Source organism: Cnephaeus nilssonii (genome assembly GCF_951640355.1).
Source record: "Cnephaeus nilssonii genome assembly, chromosome: 6".
In the NCBI taxonomy this organism is placed as follows: Eukaryota; Metazoa; Chordata; class Mammalia; order Chiroptera; family Vespertilionidae; genus Cnephaeus; species Cnephaeus nilssonii.
The window spans coordinates 27,138,028-27,162,399 of NC_137077.1; positions in this window are offsets into that span (position 1 = coordinate 27,138,028).

The window sequence follows — 24,372 nt, forward strand, 5'->3', positions numbered from 1 at the left end:
TTCGCATTGTATAATATTCCTGTGCATGGATAAACTTCATTTATCAATTATTTTGTTAATCACTTAGAAAACAATTTGGCATTATCCTAAAGCTGAGCACATCCATATACTATAACCCAGCAATTCCATTTCTGGGGGGAAAATTCTTGTACATGTATGCTAGAAAATACATTAAAATGTGTTTATTTAAAAAAATAAAAAATGTGTTTATAGCCCTGGCCAGTGTGGCTCAATTGGTTGGGTGTCATCCAATTCACCCAAAGGTTGTCAGTTTAATTCCGGATCAAGGCACATGCCCCAGTTGTGGGTTCAATCCCCAGAAGGGGGCATGCAGGAGTGCTGTTTCACTCTCACATCACGTCAATGTTTCTCTCTCTCTACCTCTCCCTTCCACTATCTCTAAAAAGCAATTAAAAATGTGTACACAGTAGAATGTTTATAAGACCTTTATTTTTTAATTATATTTTAATTTTTCTTAAATATTAACATACTATTATTATAGCCTACAGGATCAATATTGTGAATAAGAAGGTAAAGGAGGGTTGTAGAGATGCCCTGTAGATGAAAAGGATTATTAGTACAATGTTATCTAAATTATTTAGCATTCGGTATTCAATGTTTTGAGCATTCCCATATATCAAGAACTATTTTATTTACAGGGGATATAACAGCAAATAAATAGATGAAGTGGCTGCTATCATGATATTTGGTAGTGGTAGTGCTGTAGATAAATACAGACTAAAATAAAAGGATGGAGAATAATGGGGCTTGTAGGTTAGATGGTATGGGCAAGGAATGCCTCTTTGAAAAGGTGACATTTGAACAGAAACTTCAATGAAGGCAGGAAAGAGGTCTTGCGTAAATTTCCAAGAAGAACATTCTTGGCAGAACTGCAAAGACCATAAGGTAGGAGCATTTTTATTGATTTAAGTGAAATGAAATTACTAAGACAAAGAACGCTTGAACAATGTTGGAGAGTTAGGCCAAGGCCAGATCACATTGGGATTTATGTCATTTAGTCTAGGTATCATTGTTGGACTTCGTAATTTAGTCCGGGTATGAATGAAAGGGAACCATTTGATGATTTTGCACAAGGAAGTTAGTGAAAAGATATGTTTTATGTTTTAAGAACGTCACACTGAGTAATCCTGGGAAAAATCTGTGGCGGTGCCAGGGGAGAAGCAGAGAGATCTTTTGGATAGGAGTAATTGTCATTCTGAAGACAGAGGAAGGTGCCTTAGACTAGGGGGTAGCAGTGGAGCCTGTAAGCAATGATCTGATAAGGTATATATTTTCAAACTGGAGTCAAAGGGATTTGTTGATAAATTGCTTCTAAGAGAGAGCAGCCAAGAATAATTTCAACATTTCTGGCCTGAGCAAGTGAGCTAAAGATGATGCCAAGTACAGAGATGGAGAATGATGAAGTATGGGCAGTTTGGGGTAGAAAAAAATCAAAACTTTATTTTTGGACACATGTGGCATATCTATTACACATTCAAGTTGATTGAGATCTCAGGTAAAGATTAGATGAGTTAGTCTAGAGTTTAAGGTAGATTTCAAGGATGGAGATATAAATTTATATTTGGAAGTCAGCAATAGAATTAATATTTAAAGTAATGGAATTAAATAAAATCACCTAAGTCGGGGCGGGGCAGGGGGGTGGGGGGTACATCTAGTCTGAGGGCCTTATGAGGCCCGCAAAATCATTTGGTCTGGCCCTACCAGACAAAGAAAGTTTGAGTTAGGGGTGAGTTAAATTAAATGTTTTACCAAATATAACAGACTAATTTTTAAGGTGATAATTTTGTTTGGTCTGCCAATGATGTTATAAATATCCAAATGGCCCTTGGCCAAAAAAAAAAAAGGTTCCCTACCCCTGACCTACCAGTAAGTGGTATGTATAGATAAAGAAGAGAAAAGATTAGCCTTGGTGGGCAGGTTGATTGTGTTAAAAGAAATGCCTGTTTCCTTCCCTCTACCTGTGTTCTTTGCCGTGTCACTGGACTGTCCCATTCTGACTCTGGGCTCAGCCCAGAAACTTGCTTCAGCCAATGCTATGCTAGCAGTTGTGATTCAAGCAGAGGCTTGAAATGGTACCTGTCCATGTCTACTGTCCTCTTGCATCCCACCCTTCCCATGAGAAGATATGTCCAGGACTCTCTGGTCCCAGAAACAGAATGAGAGATCCAGGTCAACCCAAGGTGCACGAGTGAGCCCAGCTGGGTGCAGATTGGATCAATGACATCCCACAGACATGTGATCTGTGTTTATTTCTGATTGGCACTGTGGTTTAGGGTGGTGCTTTATTAACATACTAGAGGCCCGGTGCATGAAATTCATGCATGGGGGTTCTCTCAGCCCAGCCTGCACCCTCTCCAATATGGGGCCCCTCAGGGGATGTCCGACTGCTGGTTTGGGATTGGGCCTAAACCGGCAGTCAGACATCCCTCTCACAATCTGGGACTACTGGCTGCTAACTGCTCACCTGCCTGCATTCCTGATTGCCCCAAATGCCCCCCAAGCTGGCCTAGTCACCCCAACTGCCATCTCCTCTCAATCTGGTCGCCCCACGCAGCCTTCTGTTCTGTCATCTGGTCGGTTATTTTGGTTGTGATGGCCCCTGGCTTTTTATATATTAGGATTGTAGCAATATATCACCAGTTCATTTGGGGGTACTCTAATATTTAGAGATCTGGATAAGGAGGAAGATTCATCACAAGCGATACTGTAGAAACCATCCATGTGGAAAAACAGGACCAAATGACGTCCAGAAACCCAAGAGATGAAAACGGTTCAAGAAAGGGGACATGATCAACTGTGACAAATTCAGAGTGCACTTGTAAGCTGAAGATGGAAAACTGACCACTGCATTTGGGAAATGGATTTTATTAAAGTTTCTGATAAGAATGGTAGTGAGAAAAGCCCAATTTGCATCAGTTATAGAGAAAATGGTAGGTGAGCAAGTGAACTAAGATTAGTGATTTTGCTCTGAAGAGCAGTGGAGAAATGGGGTCATGGTTGGAAGGGAATGTGAGTTTTTGCTTTAGATGTGCTAAATTACAGATTGTTTATATGTGAATAGGAAGGATTTGGTTAAAGGAGGAATAAAACAGATGATGTAGAAGAAAACAAGAATAAGTAGAATAGTAAAGATCTTGAGGAGGTAGGTTGAAATAAGATCTAGTTTACAAAACATGGAGTTGCCCTTAGGTAGGAGAATGGACAATATATCCATAGTTACAAGTGTGAAGGCAAAATATAGGTGTGGTTTTGATGAAGGCAAGTTGTTAGACTTACCAATGAAAATGTAAAGTTTTTATCTGAGTGCTTATTTATTTATTCATTTTATAAATGAACTAGAGGCCCAAAAATCATGCACTGGAGGAGGGGTGGTCCCTCAGCCCAGCCTGAACCCTCTCACAGTCCGGGACTCATGGATGTCTGACTGCTAGCTTGTGGCTAGATGCCCTTCTGCTGCTGCACGCATGCTGCTTGAGCTTCAGCAGCTGCTACACGTGCACTGGCTGGGCCACCACGGTCTGTTCTGCGAACACCATCGAGTGGGTGAGTCAAGTGCTCAGGCAGGTGCACCCTGAGTTCCCTGCAGTTCCCTGAGTCACTGAGTTGTTCAGATTGACTGCCTTCTTCAGACAGCAGCACCGGGATTGGGCCTAAGCTGGCAGTAGGACATCCCTCTCACAATCCAGGACCCCTTGGTGGATGTAGCAGTCTGACAAGTGGCAGGTGGCCAGGGAGGAGCCCACATTGGGGCTGGGCACCACATCACTCGCACTCATCCCGGCCTGCTATGCCTGCTGGCGCTGCTCAGTAGTGCTGCCGTGGAGTTGGAAGAGGGTCCTGCTGTGGCAGCTGTGCTCGCCAGCCATGAGCCCAGCTTGTGGCTGAGTGGCGCTTCCCCTGTGGGAGCGCACTGACCAGCTGGGGGCAGCTCCTGTGTTGTGTGTATGTCCCCTGGTGGTCAGTGTGCATCATAGTGACTGGTCATTTGCATATTAGCCTTTTATTATATGGAAAAAGCCTAAGCAACCATTATGGCAAAACAACCAGAATGACTGGTCGCTATGATGCACATTGACCACCAGGGGGCAGATGCTCAGCACAGGATAAGCACTGACCAGCAGGAGGCAGATACTCAATGCAGGACCTGCCCCCTGGTGGTCAGTGTGCTTCCATAGGGGGAGCACCACTGAGCCAGAAGCAGGGCTCACAGCTGGTGAGCACAGTGACACTGGAGGGAGCCTCTCCTGCCTCCGTGGCAGTCAAACATCCTCCGAGGGCCCCCAGACTGCAAGAGGGTGCAGGCTGGGCTGAGGGACTCCCCACCCCCTGAGTGCACAAATTTTGTGCACTGGGCCTCTGGTCCTATCTAATAAAAGAGTAATATGCAAATTAACTGTACATCTGCTACATCAACAAGCCACGCCCACCAGCCAATCAGGAGCAAGTATGCAAATAAACCCAACCAAGATGACTGCGGCCATGGAGCAAGCAGGAGGCTTGGGTTTCCCCGGCAATGGAGAAAGCCAAGATTTCCGCACACCCTGGCGGGCCCTGGACTCCACTCAAGGCTACAAAGTTTCAATTATAGAAGATAAATAAATCCCAACAAAAATGGCAGCAGCCACAAAGCTGGAGAGAGCAGGAGGCTTGAGTTGGCCCTGGTGATGGAGGAAGCCAAGCTTCTGCTTGGCCTCTGCTCAAGACTACAAAGTTTCAATTATAGAAGATAAATAAATCCCAGATACCAGGGCCTCCGCTTGGGTCACCTGGGGGATATGGCCAGCCTGCAAACCACCACAGGCCCCACGCCCCAAGGGAACCCCCACCCTGATCTGGGACACCCTTTAGGGCAAACCAGCCGGCTCCCACCCGTGCACCAGGCCTCTATCCTATATAATAAAAAGGTAATATGCAAATTGACCATTACTCCAACACACAAGGTGGCTGCCCCCATGTGGTCAAAGATGGCTGCCCCCATGTGAACACAAGATGGCCACCACAAGATGGCCAGCAGGGTAGGGCAGTTGGGAGGGACCAGGCTGGCAAGGGAGGGCAGTTGGGGGCAATCAAGACTGCAGGGGAGGGCAGTTAGGGGTGATCAGGATGGCAGAGGAGGGAAGTTGGGGGTGACCAGGCCTGTAGGGGAGAGCCGTTAGGGGTGACCAGGCCTGCAGGGGAGGGCAGTTAGGGGCAAACAGGCTGGCAGGGGAGCAGTTAGACATCAATCAGGCTGGCAGAGGAGTGGTTAGGGGGTGATCAGGCTGGCAGGCAGAAGCGATTAGGGGCAATCAGGAAGGCAAGCAGGCAAGCAGTTGGTAGCCAGCAGTCCCGGATTGTGAGAGGGATGTCCGACTGCCCATTTAGGCCAGATCCCAGTAGGATCGGGCCTAAAAGGGCAGTCGGACATCCCTCGAGGGGTCCCAGATTGGAGAGGGTGCAGGCTGGGCTGAGGACACACACCCCCGTGCACGAATTTCATTTACCGGGCCTCTAGTATATATATGAAGAAGCAAAGTGGTCAGCTAGAGTGAGGAAGAGGAGTATATGATAGAATTCTCATATAACTTCCAATGATCTTTACCCTTGGGCAATATGCTCCCCTTTGAGCATTGATGGATCCTATAATATGAAAAACATATCACTCCTGTGATAACATGGCAAATGAGAGATTATCCTGAAATTAATCTGCCCTAATGAAGTTAGTTCACCATTTCAAAGCAGGTTTTTTTCCATCTGGTCTCAGAAGAGGAAATTGGAGGGATGTACTCTGGCCAGCCTCAAAGAAAACAAAGATCCATTTAGTGAACTGCCTATGGGGGTCACTTGGCAAGGAATTGTGGGTGGCTTCTAGGAGCTGTGAATGGTTCCTGACCAACAGTAAAGCACTAAAATGGGGAGCCCCATCCTGCAATGGCAAGAAAATGAATTCTGCCAACAACCAACAGGCTTGGAAATTATCCACGGCCTCAGGAGAGAACTGCAGTCCTGGCCAACACCCTGATATCAGGGCAAGATTCGGAGCAGAGAATCCAGCCACTCCACACCTGGACTTTGGATTACAAAACAGTGACATAAAAATGTGTGTTGATTTAAGCCCCTAAGTGTGTGTTAATTTGTTACACAGCCATATAAAACTAATACAGGGTGTCAGAGGTTTGGATACAAAGGAAATGATATCTCAGAGAATGGAGAGTGAACTGACTACAGAATATAGAAGATAACTGGTCAGTGTGGAGGACCCATCTGAGGTTTGCTATCATAAATTAAAAGTGAGGCCTTGTCAGCATTAGACACTTGGATAAAGCAGAGTAGTTTAGGAGTTAGATTTAACTTGGATTGTGGTTTGGCCAGTTATACACATCTAAGGAGAAGGAGGCAAGGTAGATACAATTATATGTAAAAATAAAAAAAAAAAAAGTTGTTAATCTGAGCTACCCAAACAGAGAGAGAGGGAATAAGGACATCAAGAGTATAATGCAGGATAAAAATTCAAATCCAGCAGGCTGGCTAAAGATCCCAGTGGGTTTAAGATTTGTAGGAAGGGAATACTCATGGGAGTAAGCTGAAAAGTGGGAGTCTGCAATTATAAATTACTTGGTCCACCTGCCCAGCATGGCTCAGTGGTTGAGCATTTACCTACGAATCAGGAGGTCACGGTTCAATTCTTGGTCAGTGCACATGCCCAGGTTGCGGCCTTGATCCCCAGTGTGGGGGGTGCAGGAGGCAGCCGATCAATGATTCTCTCTCATCATTGATGTTCCTATCTCTCTCTCCCTCTCCCTTCTTCTCTGAAATCAATAAAAATATATTTAAAAAATAAATAAATTAGTTGGCTCTTAGAAGATATGTTGGTTAGATTTCTTATCCAACCTTGCATCATTATTAGTGTACTAAATTTTTTATTAAAGGGTGCACTAAGCAGACTTCTTTCTCCCCTGTCTGAATACTGTTCCTTCACTTATGAGTTGATTCCCCAAATTTGGGGGAATGTATTTCCCTGAGATCCATCTGCTTTTCAAACTTCCTTCAGAAGAGGTTTATAGTCCCTTGTATCTTACTGTGCTATTAGCAATCCAAATATTCTCCACAATTTTGGAATAGCACATTTTTCTTTGATAAAGAAAAATTTGATATTAGAAGTTTAGAGAAAAAAAATATATTTTTTGTTTATTAAAAACCAAAGTACTTTCTAGTTTCTCTAAAACAGGGGCCAGCAAACCAGGGCCTATGGGCCAAATCTGTCCCATCACATGTTTTTATAAATAAAGGTTTTTTGGAATGAAGCCACACCCACTTATTTACATATTGACCAAGGTGGCTATGAACTGCAAAGGCAGAGTTGAATAGCCACAATGAAGATCACATGGCACACAAAGTCTAAAATATTTGCAGACTCTTATTTTTCTGGCAAAGTTGATGATCTCTGCCCTAACATCATGTTGCTCATGCACCCCCCCCCCCCTTTATTTTAATGCTCAATCCACTGAGCCACACTGGACAGCTGGGCCCAAATAATTATTAAACTCTTTATTCTAAACTATCCTATATAATAAAAGCCTAGGTAGCATCGTGTGATGTCGTCACAAGATGGCCACCGTGACATTGTCACAAGATGGCCACCACAGATGGCCAGCAGGTGAAGGCAGTTGTGGGCAATTAGGCCAGCAGGGGAGGGCAGTTGGGGGCAATCAGGCCGGTAGGGGAGGGCAGTTGGGGGCAATCAGGCTGGCAGGGGAGCAGTTAGGCATCAATTAGGCCTGCAGGGGAGTGGTTAAGGGGCAATCAGGCTGGCAGGCAGAAGTGGTTAGGGGCAATCAGGCAGGCAGGCAGGCGAGTGGTTAGGAGCCAGCAGTCCCGGATTGTGAGAGGGATGTCCGACTGCCGGTTTAGGCCCAATCCCTGTGTGGGCCTAAATCGGCAGTCGGACATTCCCTAAGGGGTCCCAGATTGGAAAGGGTGCAGGCTAGCACTGGGCCTCTAGTCCTATATAATAAAAGCCTAATATGCTAAGTGTCTGGTCGTCCAGTCGGCTGTTCAACCAATCAAAGTGTAATATGCTAATGATATGCTAAGGCCGCTCAACTGTTCGCTATGACGTGCACTGCGCACTGACCACCAGGTGGCAGACAGTCAACTGGCCAACCAATTGCTATTATGTGCACTGACCACCAGGGGGCAGACACTTTAATTGGTAAGTTAGCTTGTTGCTGGGGTCCAGCCGATCAGGACTGAGTGAGACGGTCCAGAGAAGCGCTGGTGCCCCCCAGTGGTTCCTCCCCAGCTGGCTAACCTCCCACATCCCTCCCTGCCCTGATCCTGCACCAGTGGGGTCCCTCTGCCTGGCCTGTGCCCTTTTGCAATCTGAGATACCTCGGGGGATGTCGGAGAGCCAGTTTTGGCTCAACAGCGGACAACCGCTTGCTTTGATGCGCACTGACCACCAGAGGGCAGCTCCTGCATTAAGCGTATGCCCCCTGGTGGTCAGTGCACATCATAGCAACCTGTCATTCTGCTGTTCAGCCGATTTGCATATTAGCATCCTACCTTATAATAGACAAATATGCAAATTGACCGCACCTTCGCTATGCCCAAGCCACGCCCACAAACCAAACCACGCCCACCAACCAATCAGGATGAGTATGCAAATCACCCCAACAAAGATGGCAGCTAATTTGCATATCAAGACAGCGTAGAAAGAAGCCAAGAGATGCTGAAGGGAGGAGCGGAGGTGGGGCCGGGGGAGAAGGAAGGAGAGCGGGGCAGGCTGGCGGAGAAGGAGAAGGCGGCGGCGGACAAGGGAGGAGCGGAGGCGGGGCGGGGTAGAGTGCAGCAGGAAACCCTATTGCAGGATTTTTCCTGCAATGGGAACGCTAGTTTTATTATATAGGATAATACATTTACATATATAAATCATGGATTGAAAGTTAATCATTACATTTATATTGTTTTGATAGTTTCTTTCAAATTTTCAACATGTACATTTAAATATAAAGTTATTTATTCTCTCTATATTGTATTTCCAAATAATATAAAACCTTAAATATTTTAACTCCAATATTCCTTCTTTCCATTTTCTGTTTTTTTCTAGTATTTCAATTTGATTTGTTTTCTGAACTCCACAAAATTAACTTTTGTTTTACAGTTAAGCATAGAAGCATCTGTTTTCTTCTGTAGTCTTTTATTCTTTGAAAGTTGGGAATCTTCTCTACTTTCCTCTCTTTCTCTCTCTCTTTTTTTGTCTAGCCTCATAAAAATTCAAAATCACTCTTGATTTTATTTCTGCAAATCACTTGAATACACTTCTTTTTCTCCACTGACAATTCTTACTCTTCCACACCAGTAAAGGGCACCGTAATCTCTAGCATGGACCACAGTTCAGATTCCTAACTGGTCTTCCTGCCTCCATCCGGTCTTGCCCATTCCTCACCCACTCTACCCACACAGTAGCCAGAGTGTTACTTTGTAACACAAACATTAACTCTTACTTTAAACCTTTTTCCGAGATTACCTTTGTTCTTAGAAATATCGAAATTCCTTAGCATGGTGTAACATGATGTTCTCTCCACTCCCATAGCCTTCTTTCCACCTACCTCTTCTCCTCTTCTCTCTGCAGTTGTTCTGGGGATCTGTCAGTTTCCAGAACACAGCAGTTCTTTCCTCTTTGAGCTGCTACACGAGTATTTCTCTCTAACTGAAGCACACTTGTCTTTTTTTTTTTTTCTTGGTTAATTTTTGTACATCCTTCAGACACCAGATTTGAAGTAATTTCTTTTAGGAAGACTTTTCTGATATAACTTCTGATCTAGGAGTCTTGTTCTCCATAATTCTTCTATAGTTATTTAGTATGATGTCACCTCTTCGTAGCCTTTGGCTGACTTCACTGTAATTGCTTTTTAAAACTTTCTGTCTTTCTTGATGGTAGAAAAAAATGCATGATGGTAGAAAGCAAATCTGTAGTGCTTGCCACAGAAAACCACCGTAAGTGTTTGGTTAATTAATAGTGAGTGGGTTTTTGAAAGCATAAATTACTAAATATAGTGTTACTCTGATAATATGCTTCTATTGGAAAAACTTGTTGAGAAATGCATTGGAAATTATTCTAAAGGGGAATTTGATAAAGAGTGGGTTTATCTTATATCTTTCAAAGGGGAAAGATACAAACTTCATGAGCCAACAAGGTGGCCAGGTCACCCTACAACCTAGATAATGACACTAAATAGGGAGCACAGCATATTTTCTATAGCCATACAATTGGTGAGAGAAGATTGAGCGCTACAGCAGAGACGTGGAAAATTGTAGGCAACTCTCCTCTTTAGAACTCAGGGAATGTATGATCTTGAGATAAATCACTTAATCTCTTGATGTCTCATTTTAACTATTGAGTATATAATGAATGATTATTCTTAACTACTGCATGGGGTATTGTGAGACGTAATTTTCTAATGTTTATAGAGTGCTTCAGATTGTCTGATTAAAAGTATGAAGTATCCTCCTTATACTATAAAAGAGTATGTGAAATTTTATTTTAATTTCATAAATATGAAATTACACCTTTCTACGTGCACTTAGGATGTTCTGAAATTCATACACATAAATTAGTTCATGCTTGAATCTAGGTCTCCAGGCACTCATGTTAGCTCTTCTTAGGATGCCTATAGACCTCGTCTGCATTGCTATTGCCTAAAAATTCGCAAGTCACTGGCTAAAATATACCTGAAAGGGCACAACTTCTTTATGTTAAATTACTTCCCACATAAGTTGAGAGTAGTGCATTATGATTACTGTTACTTTCCTTTCAACCTTTCAATTTTTTTTGGTTAAAAATTCCTTCATTTCTAAAAGTGACTAGCTTTCTAAATATGGCAATTTTCTTCCCACATTCTTAAATATCATCGCAACTACAACTTTGTGCCCCGTCAGTGAAAATCTACAGGTTTAATTATTTCCCCCAAAGGTGCCTTCCTGCTATTTTTTGTTCAGGTTGTTCTTTGTCTGTGGCAGACACTGGGGGTTCAGTGGGACACACTGTGGTGCTTCCCTTATTTTTTGAGTGCTTTACTTTCATGTTGTTGTTTTTTTTGTTGTTTGTTTGTTTACTATTTTTTCCTCAGAATATTTCTTAGAAATATGTATGGGAGGTAAAATTTTGGTAATATTGCCTACTTAAACTGTATTACTTTTAACTACACTTAATTGATATTTTGAACATAGAATTCAGCATAAAGCAATATTCACTCAAAATGTTACACAACTTCTCCATTTTCTTCTAGTTTTAGTTTTGCTATTTTTATTCCTGATTTTTCTTATTGTTTTCTGGAAAATTTAGGATCTTCTTTTTATCTTAAACTAGAGGCCCAGTGCACAAATTCTTGCACAAGTGGGGTCCAGCTGGCCCAGCCCCAATCGGGAGGAGGATACAGCGGGTGGTTGGCCGGCCAGCCCACACCAATAGGGGCCCAATCACCTGATTGGGGTGGTGGGGATGATCGGGGGTTGGGCAGGCCATGGGGAGGGGCTGTGGGCAGTGGACCAACTGGCCCTGCCCCTGATCAGGGTGGGGGGCCCACCTGGGGTGGGGGCTGGGGTAAGGGGCTGCAGGAGGTTGTCTGCCAGCCCTGCACCCCTATCAGGGTGGGAGAGTCTGATCAGGGGTGAAGCCAGCTGGGGGGCGGGGCTGGGGGAGGTTGGCCAGCTGGCCCCACCTCCCGATCGGGCCAGTTCACTGGCCACAGTGGGCACCATCTGGCGTACCAGTTGCTGGCTTTTTATGTATATAGATATATAGATGTTGGAAATTTGCATGATGGTGCATATGAGTGATTTTTATTTGCCTTTATTGTATGTGGCACTTAATCTGACAAGTTATATTTTTTGGTTCTGCAACTTTTAAGTGTTTTTTCTTTGAATTATTCCTTTAATATGATTTTCTATTTTATTTTATTTCTAAAAGTTTTGTTGAAACCTTTGGACCTACTCTCCAATGTTTTTATTTCTCCCCCATATATCAGCTTTGTCTTTATTCGAATATTCTGAATTTTTGAGTCAATTATATTTTCCAAATCTAACTTAAAAAAATTAGCTACTCTACATTGAATATATAGGAATATTTGTTTTCTTTGATTCTATGTTTATTATGACAGCTTGTTATTTCATGATTGCATTTTCTTTTCTTAAGATATTAATTATATATGTATGTGTTTGTAATAAAATATATATATGTATATATATATATATATATATATATATATATATATACACATACACATCTATATCTATGTGTGTGTGTGGGTGAGCTGAATATGAATACATATATATATGTATATGTATATATATATATATATATACACACACACACAAGATGTCTCAAAAATGTATATACACTTTGAATAATTATATAGACAGTGTTTATTAAAATACATTTCTCAAAATGTAATAGAAATCAGCTGTAGTGTGTGTATACATTTTTGGGGGGAGGATGTGTATATATATATATATATATATATATATATATATATATGTAAATACAGATATAGATTTAAACGTATGTATGCATAGTTATCCTTCAGCATTTATGGGGGATTGGTTTCAGTATCCCCTATGGATACCAAAATCCTCAGATGCTCAAGTTCCTTATATAAAATAGCATAGTATTTGCATATATCCTACCCACATCTTCAAATACTTAAATCATCTCTAGATTACTTATAATAAATACCTAATACAATGTAAATGCTATGTAAATACTGTATTGTTTAGGGAATAATGACAAGGTGAAAAGTACATACATTTTCAGTACAGATACAACCATTGTAGGACTAACTACATAGTACATGCCAGCAACAATATAACATTAATTTTCAAATATTTTTGATCCATGGTTGGTTGAATCTGTGGCTATGGAACCTGTGGATACAAAGGGAAAGTTGTATGATATATGCTATATGGTGTATACTAATGGTTCTTAAACATTTTAGACTCAGGATCCCTTTATAGTATTAAAAATTATTAAAGATCTAAGAGCTTTTATTTATGTAGTTCATACAAATTGATATTTAACATATTAGAAATTAAGGCTGAACAGTATTTAAAATATTTATTTAAAAATATATATAATAATAAAAGCATAATATGCTAATTAGACTGCACAGCCAAACGACCTTCTGGATGTCATTCTGGATGTCTTTCCAGATGAAGCACGGTGGGTGGGGGCCGAGGCAGAGGTGGTTAGGGGTGATCATGCAGGCAGGCAAGGGGTTAGGGGTGATCAGTCAGGTAGGGAAGTGGTTAGGGGCAATTAGGCAGGCAGACAGAGTGGTTAGGGGCTATGAGGAAGGCAGGCAGAGTGGTTAGGGGTGATGAGGCAGGCAGATGAGTGGTTAGGGGTGATGAGGCAGGCAGGCGAGTGGTTAGGGGCGATGAGGCAGGCGGGCAGAGTGGTAAGGGGTGATCAGGCAGACAGGCAGGGGAGGGGTTAGGAGCCAGCGGTCCCAGATTGCAAGAAGGATGTCTGACTGCCAGTTTAGGCCAAACCAGCAGTTGTACATCCCCCGAGGGGTCCTGGATTGCGAGAGAGTGCAGGCCTGGCTTAGGGAGCTCCCCAACTGTGCACAGATTTTGTGCACCAGGCCTCTAGTCTATAATAAACCCATTACATGTTCACACAGATAATATTTGTGAAGCATTACTATATTTTCTAAACTATAAATAACCTGGGGAGAAAAGTAGTGTATAGTAGTATATTTGAAAATTTCTTTATTGTCGCCTAAATCCAAGACAGTTGGTTACTCTAGCTGAGTCTATACTCAACTTGTTGTGATATCAAATTTTGTGTAACTTCTGAAAAATTCTTCTACTAGTATATACCCATGAGGCTATGAGAGGGAATAGGTATAATAATGTCTTACTATTTTTATGAAAATAGTTTCGACCTTGCACACCTCCTGAAAAGGCCTTGGGGACTCCCTGGGACTTCCAGACCACACAGTTCAAGAACTGCTGCTGTATGTAGAAATGCACACATGTGTGTACACACACACTCCCTTAAAAAAATCTTGTTTTCTTTGCCTTTTTCCTCCTTCATGTTTTCTTTTTCAGTTCTAGTTTGCTTTGGTCTCTATTTTTTATGCCAAGTCTTTCTTCATACATCTGATAACAGTTGACTTCCAGACCACTTTTAAGAATTGCTGAAACCAGTTTGGCTCAGTGGATAGAGCGTCGGCGTGCGGACTCAAGGGTCCCAGATTTGATTCCAGTCAAGGGCATGTACCTTGGTTGCGGGCACATCCCCAGTATGGGGTGTGCAAGAGGCAGCTGATTGATGTTTCTCTCTCATCGATGTTTCTAACTCTCTATCCCTCTCTCTTCCTCTCTGTAAAATATCAATAAAATATATTTTAAAAAAGAATAAAATACTAGTCTGGCCAGTGTGGCTCAGTGGTTGAGCATCGATCCATGAATCAGGAGGTCAGGGCACATGCCAGGGTTGCAGGCTTGATTCCAGTAGCAGGTGTGTAGAGGGCAGCCAATCAATGATTCTCACCATTGATGTTTCTCTCTCTCCTTCTCCCTTCCTCTCTCTGAAATCAATACAAATATATTTTTTAAAAAGAATAAAATACTAAAATCCTGATTGGGCACTGTGTTTGGGGAAAGAACTTTCAACTAGTGATTAAACCTCAGGGCAGTGGCTCTCAACCCTGTTAGGTACAATGACACTTTTTTAAAAGTAATTTTTTTTTTAAATTGGCTTTAACTATCCTGAAATGTAAAGCATAGTTAGCATAACTTAACCTATCAACACATAAAATTTTACCAATAACAATGTCATACCAGAACTATATTGTAAAAAGGAAATAGCAGGAAGTAATTCATTATAAACCATCAGGCATGGGTGCCCTACATTTCACGGTGGTCATAATGAGGTAGTTAGCTGCTCACATGTACTTGTGGAATCTCTGAAGGTGTTAGCTACAAACACAAACTGATACAGATGTGTTGGTGAACAGTACTGACATCTTAAACACCATGAGTAGCAATGCTTTTGGTGATGTGATTTCATGAAATGGTGAAAATCTCTTGGTTAAACTCCAAACGATATGCTACCTTGCTTCAATTTACAGTTTTGCATCCTGAAATATTCAATCTATGTTAAAGCCTTGCCATAATATGTTGTGTTTATATGTAAAAAACTACCATTTATATGCAAAATGTAGTTGTCTTAGATTCACATACATGTAAACATTTATTCTTTTCCCTATCGGTTGTCTTTAAAGATGTGGGTTAGTTCTTCACTCTGAGGGCGTGTCATGCATGAGAAAATGTCTAGAATCTGACTCTTACCCGTTAAATGCAGTAGTGCTCTCCCAATCATTGCAGCAACCTACACATTTCCAACGTACCACTCCCCCAAGAATCCCTGCACCTGAAACTCTGGTTCCAAGTCTTCGGAGAATGGGAGGTGAGGGTGGACTGACTGGGAGGAGGTTAATGCTTGGGAAAACGGGATGCTAGACAGGTGCCCAGGATTCACCGGAATGTCCAACTGCTTTTTCTATGGATTCTCACCTCTCTGGTGACAAGCCTTTTGCCTGGATCCTGCCTGTTTTACCTGGTGCTTTCCAGGGTCCTGCAGGGAAAGCAGGCTTTTTCTTCTCACACTCCCTTCTGTAGGCACATAGGTCTTAGCTTCCTCTGACCTCCTTAGTCAGTGGCTTCTTCCATTTACTTTCTTTTTTAAAAAAAAACATATATTTTTATTGATTTCAGAGAGGAATGGAGAGGAAGAGAGATAGAAACATCAATGATGAGAGGGAATCATTGATCGGCTGCCTCCTGCACTCCCCCCACTGGGGACCGAGCCCGCAACCCGGGAATGTGCCCTGACCAGGAATCGAACTTGGGACCCTTGAGTCCATAGGCCGACGCTCTGTACACTGAGCCAAACCGGCCAGGGCTCCATTTACTTTCATTTTCCAAAAATGTGTTGACCTCTCTTATAAGCAGTTGTATTCTCCCTGGGTCTTCTGCTTGAAGTTTTGAAGATTTTTATTACTTTACACTTTTGGAAGGTAATTAAAAACATTTAATCAACCATATTGAATTGGAAGCCCCCTGTATTAATTTGTAATTAAAAAATAAATATTGTTAAGGCATGGCTGAGGAAATGGATTTATGAAAAGGAAAGTCTAAAGACTTTTCACCTATTTCTCCACAGTCTCTAATTTTTAACATCCCAAAGCCATCTGTCTGGACCCCATTATCACAGTCTATTAAAAGTGATTTTCTATGCTTTAACATTACTATTTATGTTTTCACATACAGTTGATAAAAGAAAATAGCCCTCTGTAGAATATCTCTGCATTGGCTTAGAAACTGCTATCATGGCGCTAATTCTTATATTGATTGTTGTCAACTTAATTCTATTATTTTTACTCAGGTCCAAGAAAACTTTATTTGTACAAGGAATACATTTACAATTGTCCTTATTTTACTTTTTTGTTGTTTTGGAGAAAGTATGTTTAAAAATTGCTTTTGAACTCAGCTTCTAGATTTTTCCTAAGTCAGTATAATTCAAGATGAGGTATTTAATTGACTTTTACTCTTTATATTTGGGGAATTTTCTTTTATCTTTTCCCAAACATTTTGGTAGACTATAGGGAATTCCTCCTTCAGAATCAGGAGGTAATCCAAGTAAATCAATAGAAATAATAAGTAAAATTCTGAAATAGTATACCATGTTAAAAGAGAAGTTATTCTTATTATGATCACTTAATGGCACACAAATGGGACACCATTAATTCTATTAATAACTGGAAATATTGCAATTTATTGAGTGATTCATCTTCCGTTATCTCCCTTGGCCTCTCCGGTCATTTTCTGCTCGTGTTAGGAGTGAAATAATTACAATTAGTTCTGACCTCAGCAGCTTTCTTCTCTTCTTTAGTTCCAGTCTTTGCTTCACTCCATTTCTATTGTTTTCTACTCTCAGTCAGTTTGTGAAAGCAATAGGGGGACAATTATATTTTAACACTCAGCATGCCTCTAATAAAAATAAATAAATACTGCATTTTTATACATACAGTATATCATACTGACTGGGAAAAAGTCTAAGAAATAAAAATATAGAGACACAAAAGCTTTGATGATCTTAAAACCAGTAGAATCATCGAATAGTACAAGTATTCTTCCAGTTAATGGAAGATTTTTAGTGGAACAGATACTATCTCATTCATTCACTACTTGACTTAGAAAGAAAAATATATGAAATATATACATATTTCATACTTATATGTCTTTATTTAAAATAAAAATATGTGCTTCCTTTATGGGGTACTTCATTATAGCAATATTGTACCTTGCTGTTTGAAAGTACATTTTTAAAGATCTACATAATACCAATGCAATTTAGAGTAACATTTGAAATATTAGTCAACAAGTTCTTTGGTCTATGCTATGTCAAATAAATAAAGAATGTAATGCTTTTATCAAATTGACTATCGCTATAAACAGAAGAAAACAGAAATGCTTAAATTAAATGAATGTTTTTGAATTAAGTTAATTTTAACTTTTGCAGGTATAAATCCATATTTCTGTAATGGTCTCCTTAACTTTCTGCTTGAATCATTACAGCTATAACCATAAAATATACCTTTCTATCTTGTAGCCTGCCTAAGATTTTAGGAATAATTTTTTATTTCTGGAAAAGGAAATTATAAGGTTTAAAGTAACTTTGAGCAGCATTTCTTACAATTACACTCAATCCAAATAGCCTCTCTTGTTACATTGTGAAAGTCATTGCTGGGTCTCTGAATCTTTTATCCATGGCTGTTTTATCCATGGGAAGTCTTTTCAGGAAAACAGCAAACACCTCAATTATTTCAACACAAGAAATATCATACTGATTACACAGTTGAGGGAAGAGCTGAGAAGCCAAATGGGAAATGACAAGACAATGCACAAATTAAGAACAGAAGGAAGTCACTGCTAGAAGGTCAAAGGGAAGCTGTGCTGTTACAGCCTAGGGGCCAGTTCCCTCTGCAAATGTTTTATCAGTGGGCTTGTCTGATAAGAACAGGAGTTGCTGAGGAGATGCTGCTGCTGCCAGAGACAACACTGGAGGCAGAGAAGCTTCTCCTTTCCTCCCATCCTATCTAATAAAAGAGTAATATGCAGATTGACCATCACTCCAACACACAAGATGGCTGCCCCCATGTGGTCAAAGATCCTGCCCCCATGTGGACACAAGATGGCCACCACAAGATGGCCAGCAGGGGAGGGCAGTTGGGAGGCACCAGGCCTGCAAGGGAGGGCAGTTGGAGGAGATCAAGCCTGCAGGGGAGGGCAGTTAGGGGTGACCAGGCTGGCAGAGGAGGGAAGTTGGGGGCAAACAGGCTGGCAGGGGAGCAGTTAGACATCAGTCAGGCTGGCATTGGAGTGGTTAGGGGGTGATCAGGCTGGCAGGCAGAAGCAGTTAGGGGAAATCAGGAAGGCAGGCAGGCGAGCAGTTGGGAGCCAGCAGTCCTAGATTGTGAGAGGGATGTCTGACTGCCCGTTTAGGCCCAATTCCACTGGGATCAGGCCTAAACGGGCAGTTGGACATCCCTCGAGGAGTCCCAGATTGGAGAGGGTGTAGGCTGGGCTGAGGGACACCCCCCCACCCCCATGCACGAATTTCGTGCACCGGGCCTCTAGTTTACCAATATTCTGCTAAGGATTCCCATTGGCTGAGCTTAGCCAGCAGCCATATTAACTGCTAGGAAATGACATCTGTGCATCTCAGCCCCTCTGGAAGGGGAGGGTAAGGAGTAAATTTTCCTGGCAATAGGCCCAGGATCCACATTAGCCAGCCCCCTCTGATTACTGAGCATTAATTCTCACCTTTCTACCCACATTTACACTTCATACAACTTCCTCACTGGCATAAGTAAGTCAATTTTTAAAAAAATGAGTCAACTTCTCGTCATAAATTACGACATTCTGTCAATCTCTCCTATGAAAAGACCCCACTACATCTGCCTTTTAACCTCCTAATCCCCATTTCTGATGGACAGCTCAAGTCACATGATTAATCTTTAAAAAGGTCCACTAGAGGCCAGAAGCTGCTTCTAAAAGGAGAGCATTTATAACCAAAGGAAGCCATGACTTTACTCCAGAATTTTAGCCTTATGATTCTCTTTCTGTGGCTTGGCAAATGCTTCATATAGGTTCTTCATTTACTCCCAACACTTTGAGTATCATTGGTATTTGCTAGATCATAAAGGTTTCCTAAAAGACAACCTGTGCTGCCTTCTAGAGAGCCATCTCCTGTTCCAGGCTCAACTTGAAAGGAGCCATAAACTTATTCAGTAAATGGATTAGAGAAGCACACAAAAGTGTGATATGTATTGCCCATAAGCAGCAAAACATCATACTCCTCAGGCAAGGGAAACAAACAAACAAAAATAAACAAATGGGACTACATTAAACTAATATGTTTTTTGTACAGCAAAGAAAGCCATCAACAAAATTAAAAGACAATCCACCGAATGGGAGAACATATTCACCAATGATAGATCTGATAAGAGATTAATAAACAAAATTTATAAAGAACTTATACAACTCAGCACCACAAAAATAAACAATCCAATTAAAAAATAGGCAAAGGACCTAAATAGTCACTTCTCCAAAGAGGAGATACAGTCAATAGGCATATAAAAAAGATCCTCAATGTCATTAGTCATCAGAGAAATGCAAATTGAAACCACAATGACATAGCACCTCACACCTGTCAGAATGCCTATCATCAATAAATCAACAAATGACAAATGTTGGTGAAGGTGTAGAGAAAAGGGAACCCTCTGGCACATTTGATGGGAATGCAGATTGGTGCAGCTGTTGTGGAAAACATTATTGAGTTTCCTCAAAAAATTAAAAATAGAATTTGCCTTATGACCCAGCAATTCCACTTCTGGAAATATATCTGAAGAAACCCAAAAGATTAATTCAAAAGAGTAAATGCACCCCTGTGTCTATTGGATTGTTTCTAGATCTTGGCTATTGTAAACAATCCAAGTGTCCATCATTAGATAAGTAGATAAAGAAGCTATAGTGCAGCCCAGCAAGCATGGCTCAGTGCTTGGGTTTCGACCTATGAACCAAGGGGTTACGGTTCGATTCCCAGTCAGGGCAAATGCCCTGTGTTGCAGGCTTGATCCCTAGTGTGGGGCATGCAGGAGGCAGTCGATGGATGATTGACTCTCTCATCATTGATGTTTCTGTATCTCTCTCCCTCTCTTAAATCAATAAAAATATATTTTTAAAAAAGCTGTAGTACATTTACACAATGGAATACTAATCAGCAGTAAAAAACAAATCTTACCTTTTGTCACAGCATGGATGAACCTGGAGCATACTATGCTAAGTGAAATAAGCCAGTCAGAGAAAGACAAATACCATGTGGTTTCCACTTGCACGTGGAATCTAATGAACAAACAAAATAGAAACAGACTCATAGATACAGAGAAAAGACTGACAACTGTCAGAGGGAAGTGGGGGAGGGGTCTCGGGATTAGGGACTGGTGAAAGGATTAAGAAAAAATATAAAAATACTTCTAGACACAGACAACAGTATGTTGATTAGCAGAGGGAAGATAGGAGAGGTTACAAGGAGGATAAATGGTGATGAAAGGAGACTTGCCTTTGGGTAGTGAACACACAATACAATATACAGATAATGTATTAAATAATTTTATACCTGAAGCCCATATAATTTTACTAACCAATGTAACCCTAATAAATTTAATAACTTTAATAAAAATATTTAAAAAAGAAGTAGCCCACTACTTTATGTTAGAGGCCAGTGCTTTCTTCTCAACATCCCTTGCTTAAGGTAGACGTAGAAGACTCTGCTCTGCCAGGAAACAAGGACTACTCATCTCAGGATCTACCTTTGCCACCTAGAAAGTCACAGCTTTTCTTATATCCAACCTTAATTACACATTCAATATTTAATACATATTATTAAATTCAACAACTTGGAGTTACTGTGTGTGGGGATGCAAGGAAGATTACTTAAAAGATAGAGAGCTAAAGACACAATCCCTAATGTCAAGAAAGTTACAAAGCAAGCAGAGAGGCTGACACACGTATACACATAATTGGGGAAATATATAATTAAAAATGTGCAAAATACTGTGGGGACTTAAAAAACAAAATAAGAACATCCTATCTAATAAAGATAGAATATGCAAATTGACCATCATGCTATGACAAAGATGGCGGTGCCCATAGCCACAAGATGGCAGCACCCAGTCCCCTCATCCCTGCCAGAGTTCCCCAGTCCTTTCAGCTCCACAGTGGGGGAGGGGAGTGGCAGATGTGTGGTGCGGCCAGACCCACCCTCAGCTCCCCAGCCACTCAGGGCTGGCCCGAGGCGCAGGCAAGCCTTGGATGGTGGCTGCCTAGCCAATGCCCGAGGCGCAAGCAGGCCTCAGATGGCGGCTGCCCAGCCACCTAGGGCTGGCCTGAGGTGCAGGCAAGCCTCAGATGTCCACTGCCCAGCCGATGCCCGAGGAGCAGGCAAGCCTCAGATGGCAGCTGCCAGCCACCCAGCTGCCCAGGGCCACCTCAGGCTCAGGTAACCAGGGCCGGCCGAGGTTTGCACTGCCAGCAGTGGCAGCAGCAAAGGTGTGATTGGGGAGTCGACTTCCTCTGATCTCCGGGTGGTCTTCTGCCCCTGAGGGCTCCCGGACTGTGAGAGGGGGCAGGCCGGGTTGAGGGACACCCCCTCCAGTGCATGATTTTTCATGCACCAGGCCTCTAGTCTAATAATGATAGAAATGCCAATAATTGTGTCAATAATAGCACTACCAATAATAACCACCATCTATAATTTTACATGTTATTATGTGTCAGGTATTTTGCTAATCACTATCTTGAAGTTGAGTCTGCAAAATTTCTCATAACCATATATATTATATTGCAAATTGTAATTGTTTGGTATGATAGAGATAATGAAAGGGCAAAAATCTGACAAAGCTTTAGACAGAAGGATATAATCAGGGAATAAGAGATTAGAAAGAATGTGGAGTGCTTACATCCCATAAAATGCCTTTGCTTGGTTTGATTGAAGCAAGGAAGTAACAGAGGATGACATTGTGAAGCTTCGCAAAATATATTTTTTTAACTTAATTTAACCAGCTTTGAAAAACCAGCAAATGATTTTGAGGTAGAGTACTGACTGAACAAGAATTTTGTGTGTGTTTGTGTGGAAATGGGTTGTGTATAGAATAGATTAGGAAAGAAAACATTAGAGGCAATATGATCAATAACCAATGCCATACTGGAGTAGAGCAGTATTCTTTTCTGACATAAAATTATTATTATTATTGTGTGTTTTTTTGGTTCTGGGGATAAGTATATTTGTAATGGGTGACACCACTTAAATATAAAAACATGTTGCTAACATCTCTGTGTTAATTTTGTGATATGTGATTTTAGTCAAGGCATATTGAAATGATTTCTACTCTGATCCAAGGCTTAGAGTTAGATGATTTCATTAGTTTAACTGCTAGTGAAATAGTTCTAAAATGTCCTCAATCAAGTCTCAAATTGTTAAATAGTCCAGAAATTAAGCCCATGGTAACTACATCCTTATCTGTCATTATTCTAAAAATAGGGTTCATTTATTGCCTTCTCTCCTTTCTTATTCCTTTTCCATGTTGAATCTTGCTTACTTTCTTTTTGTACTTTTTGTTTTCTTTTGCTATTCTTACTTTTGGTTAATCAGAGCTTCATGATTCTTAATGCTGGATGTATTTGTTATCTTATAATTTTGACATCAAGAAAAATTCAATGCCATCTGAAAATATGCAAATATTAATATAACATTTCTCAGTTTGGGGGCCACTTTCTGAGGTTATGATATAAATCTATCCTTTTATTTTATGAACCAATAATCATTTGATGCTTATTATATTACCAATTACATTGGAGTACAAAGGTAAATAAGAAAATATCTAAGGCAGAGAGTTATTACGTAGAGAAGGAGAGAGACACACTCATAAATCATTGTAACATGCCATAAATGTTATGATAAGGAATTAAGAAAATGCTGAGGAATGTAGAAATGGGAATACCAAACTCTCCCAGGAGATGCCAGCAAAGACTTCACAAAGGAGATGATCTCATCTTAAAACACAAAGATAAATTCACGAAGCAGGAATGTAGGGTAGGCCATGCATAAGGGAAATAGGATGTGTAAATGTAGAAAGGTCCTGGGACAAAAAAAGTGATGAAGAATTTTGGAAATGGTAAAAAGTTCAGTGGGAATAGAGCATAAAGAACCACTAAATGAATTGTCCGAAAGAGAGGCTAGAAGATGTGGCTAGCTTGAAGAGGGTCTTACAGTTGGCCTTCCACATAATCCTAATTGAAACAGAATTAATAGAAATTTGAAGAGTAGAGTACCATGATCATATTTTTTAAAGGAAGATAACCCTGGAATCCATTTGAAAACTTAATTAGTATAAAAGATTAGTGAAAGTATATCAATTAGGAGGCCTTTGGAACAGATTAGGTAAAAAAATCATGAGGATCATAAGAGAGATAGTTAAAATGAGGGAGGGGTGTGAAAAAAGAAGACATACATTGACAGAATTTCATCTTGGATACAAAGTGAACAAGGGAGTAATTTCCAGGCTGCTTCTGGCATTTTTAGTTTGAACGAGACTGTTTAGAGCTAGTGTTTTATCCAAGATAAAAGGGTAAACATAAATATAATATGGGTAGAAAAAGTGAACTTGTAGTGGGACACATGCTTGCAAAGTTTGCATGAAGGAGTTACACATTAAATAGTCAGTACTCTAAGTCAGAGCGAGATAGAGATTTTAGAGCTCTCAGTGTCACGATTGAAGCAGGAAAGTGGTTGTGAGTCCTGATTGAAAGCAATATTTGTCACTGGCTTACATTATTTTGTTTCATAGTTAGTGCCAAATTTATGATTACAATTCTTCCCAAATACCTTGGCAGCTTTATAAAAAATTAACCATTAGTAGTAACATTAGTAAATCATTTCTGAAAGTTTAAATAAATTATTTCACTGGGTTTTCTTCAATTACAGACAATCTTCCTCAAAGGTTTCTAGGACACGATTTCCCCTTACAGTACCATTATAGCCTCTCTTCTGAATGAAATTTCCTGCTTATGCATTTAGTTATGATACCCTTGATTCCCTCAATTTCCACTTTCAACAAGCTTCCTACAATCACTTTGAAACCTCCAGTTTATAATTTGAAATGTTCTCTGAAATTCTTCATTATGCATGGTTTACAGAAAAAGGTTTGTCTTTCAAACTGGATTTTTTTCTAGGTTGTA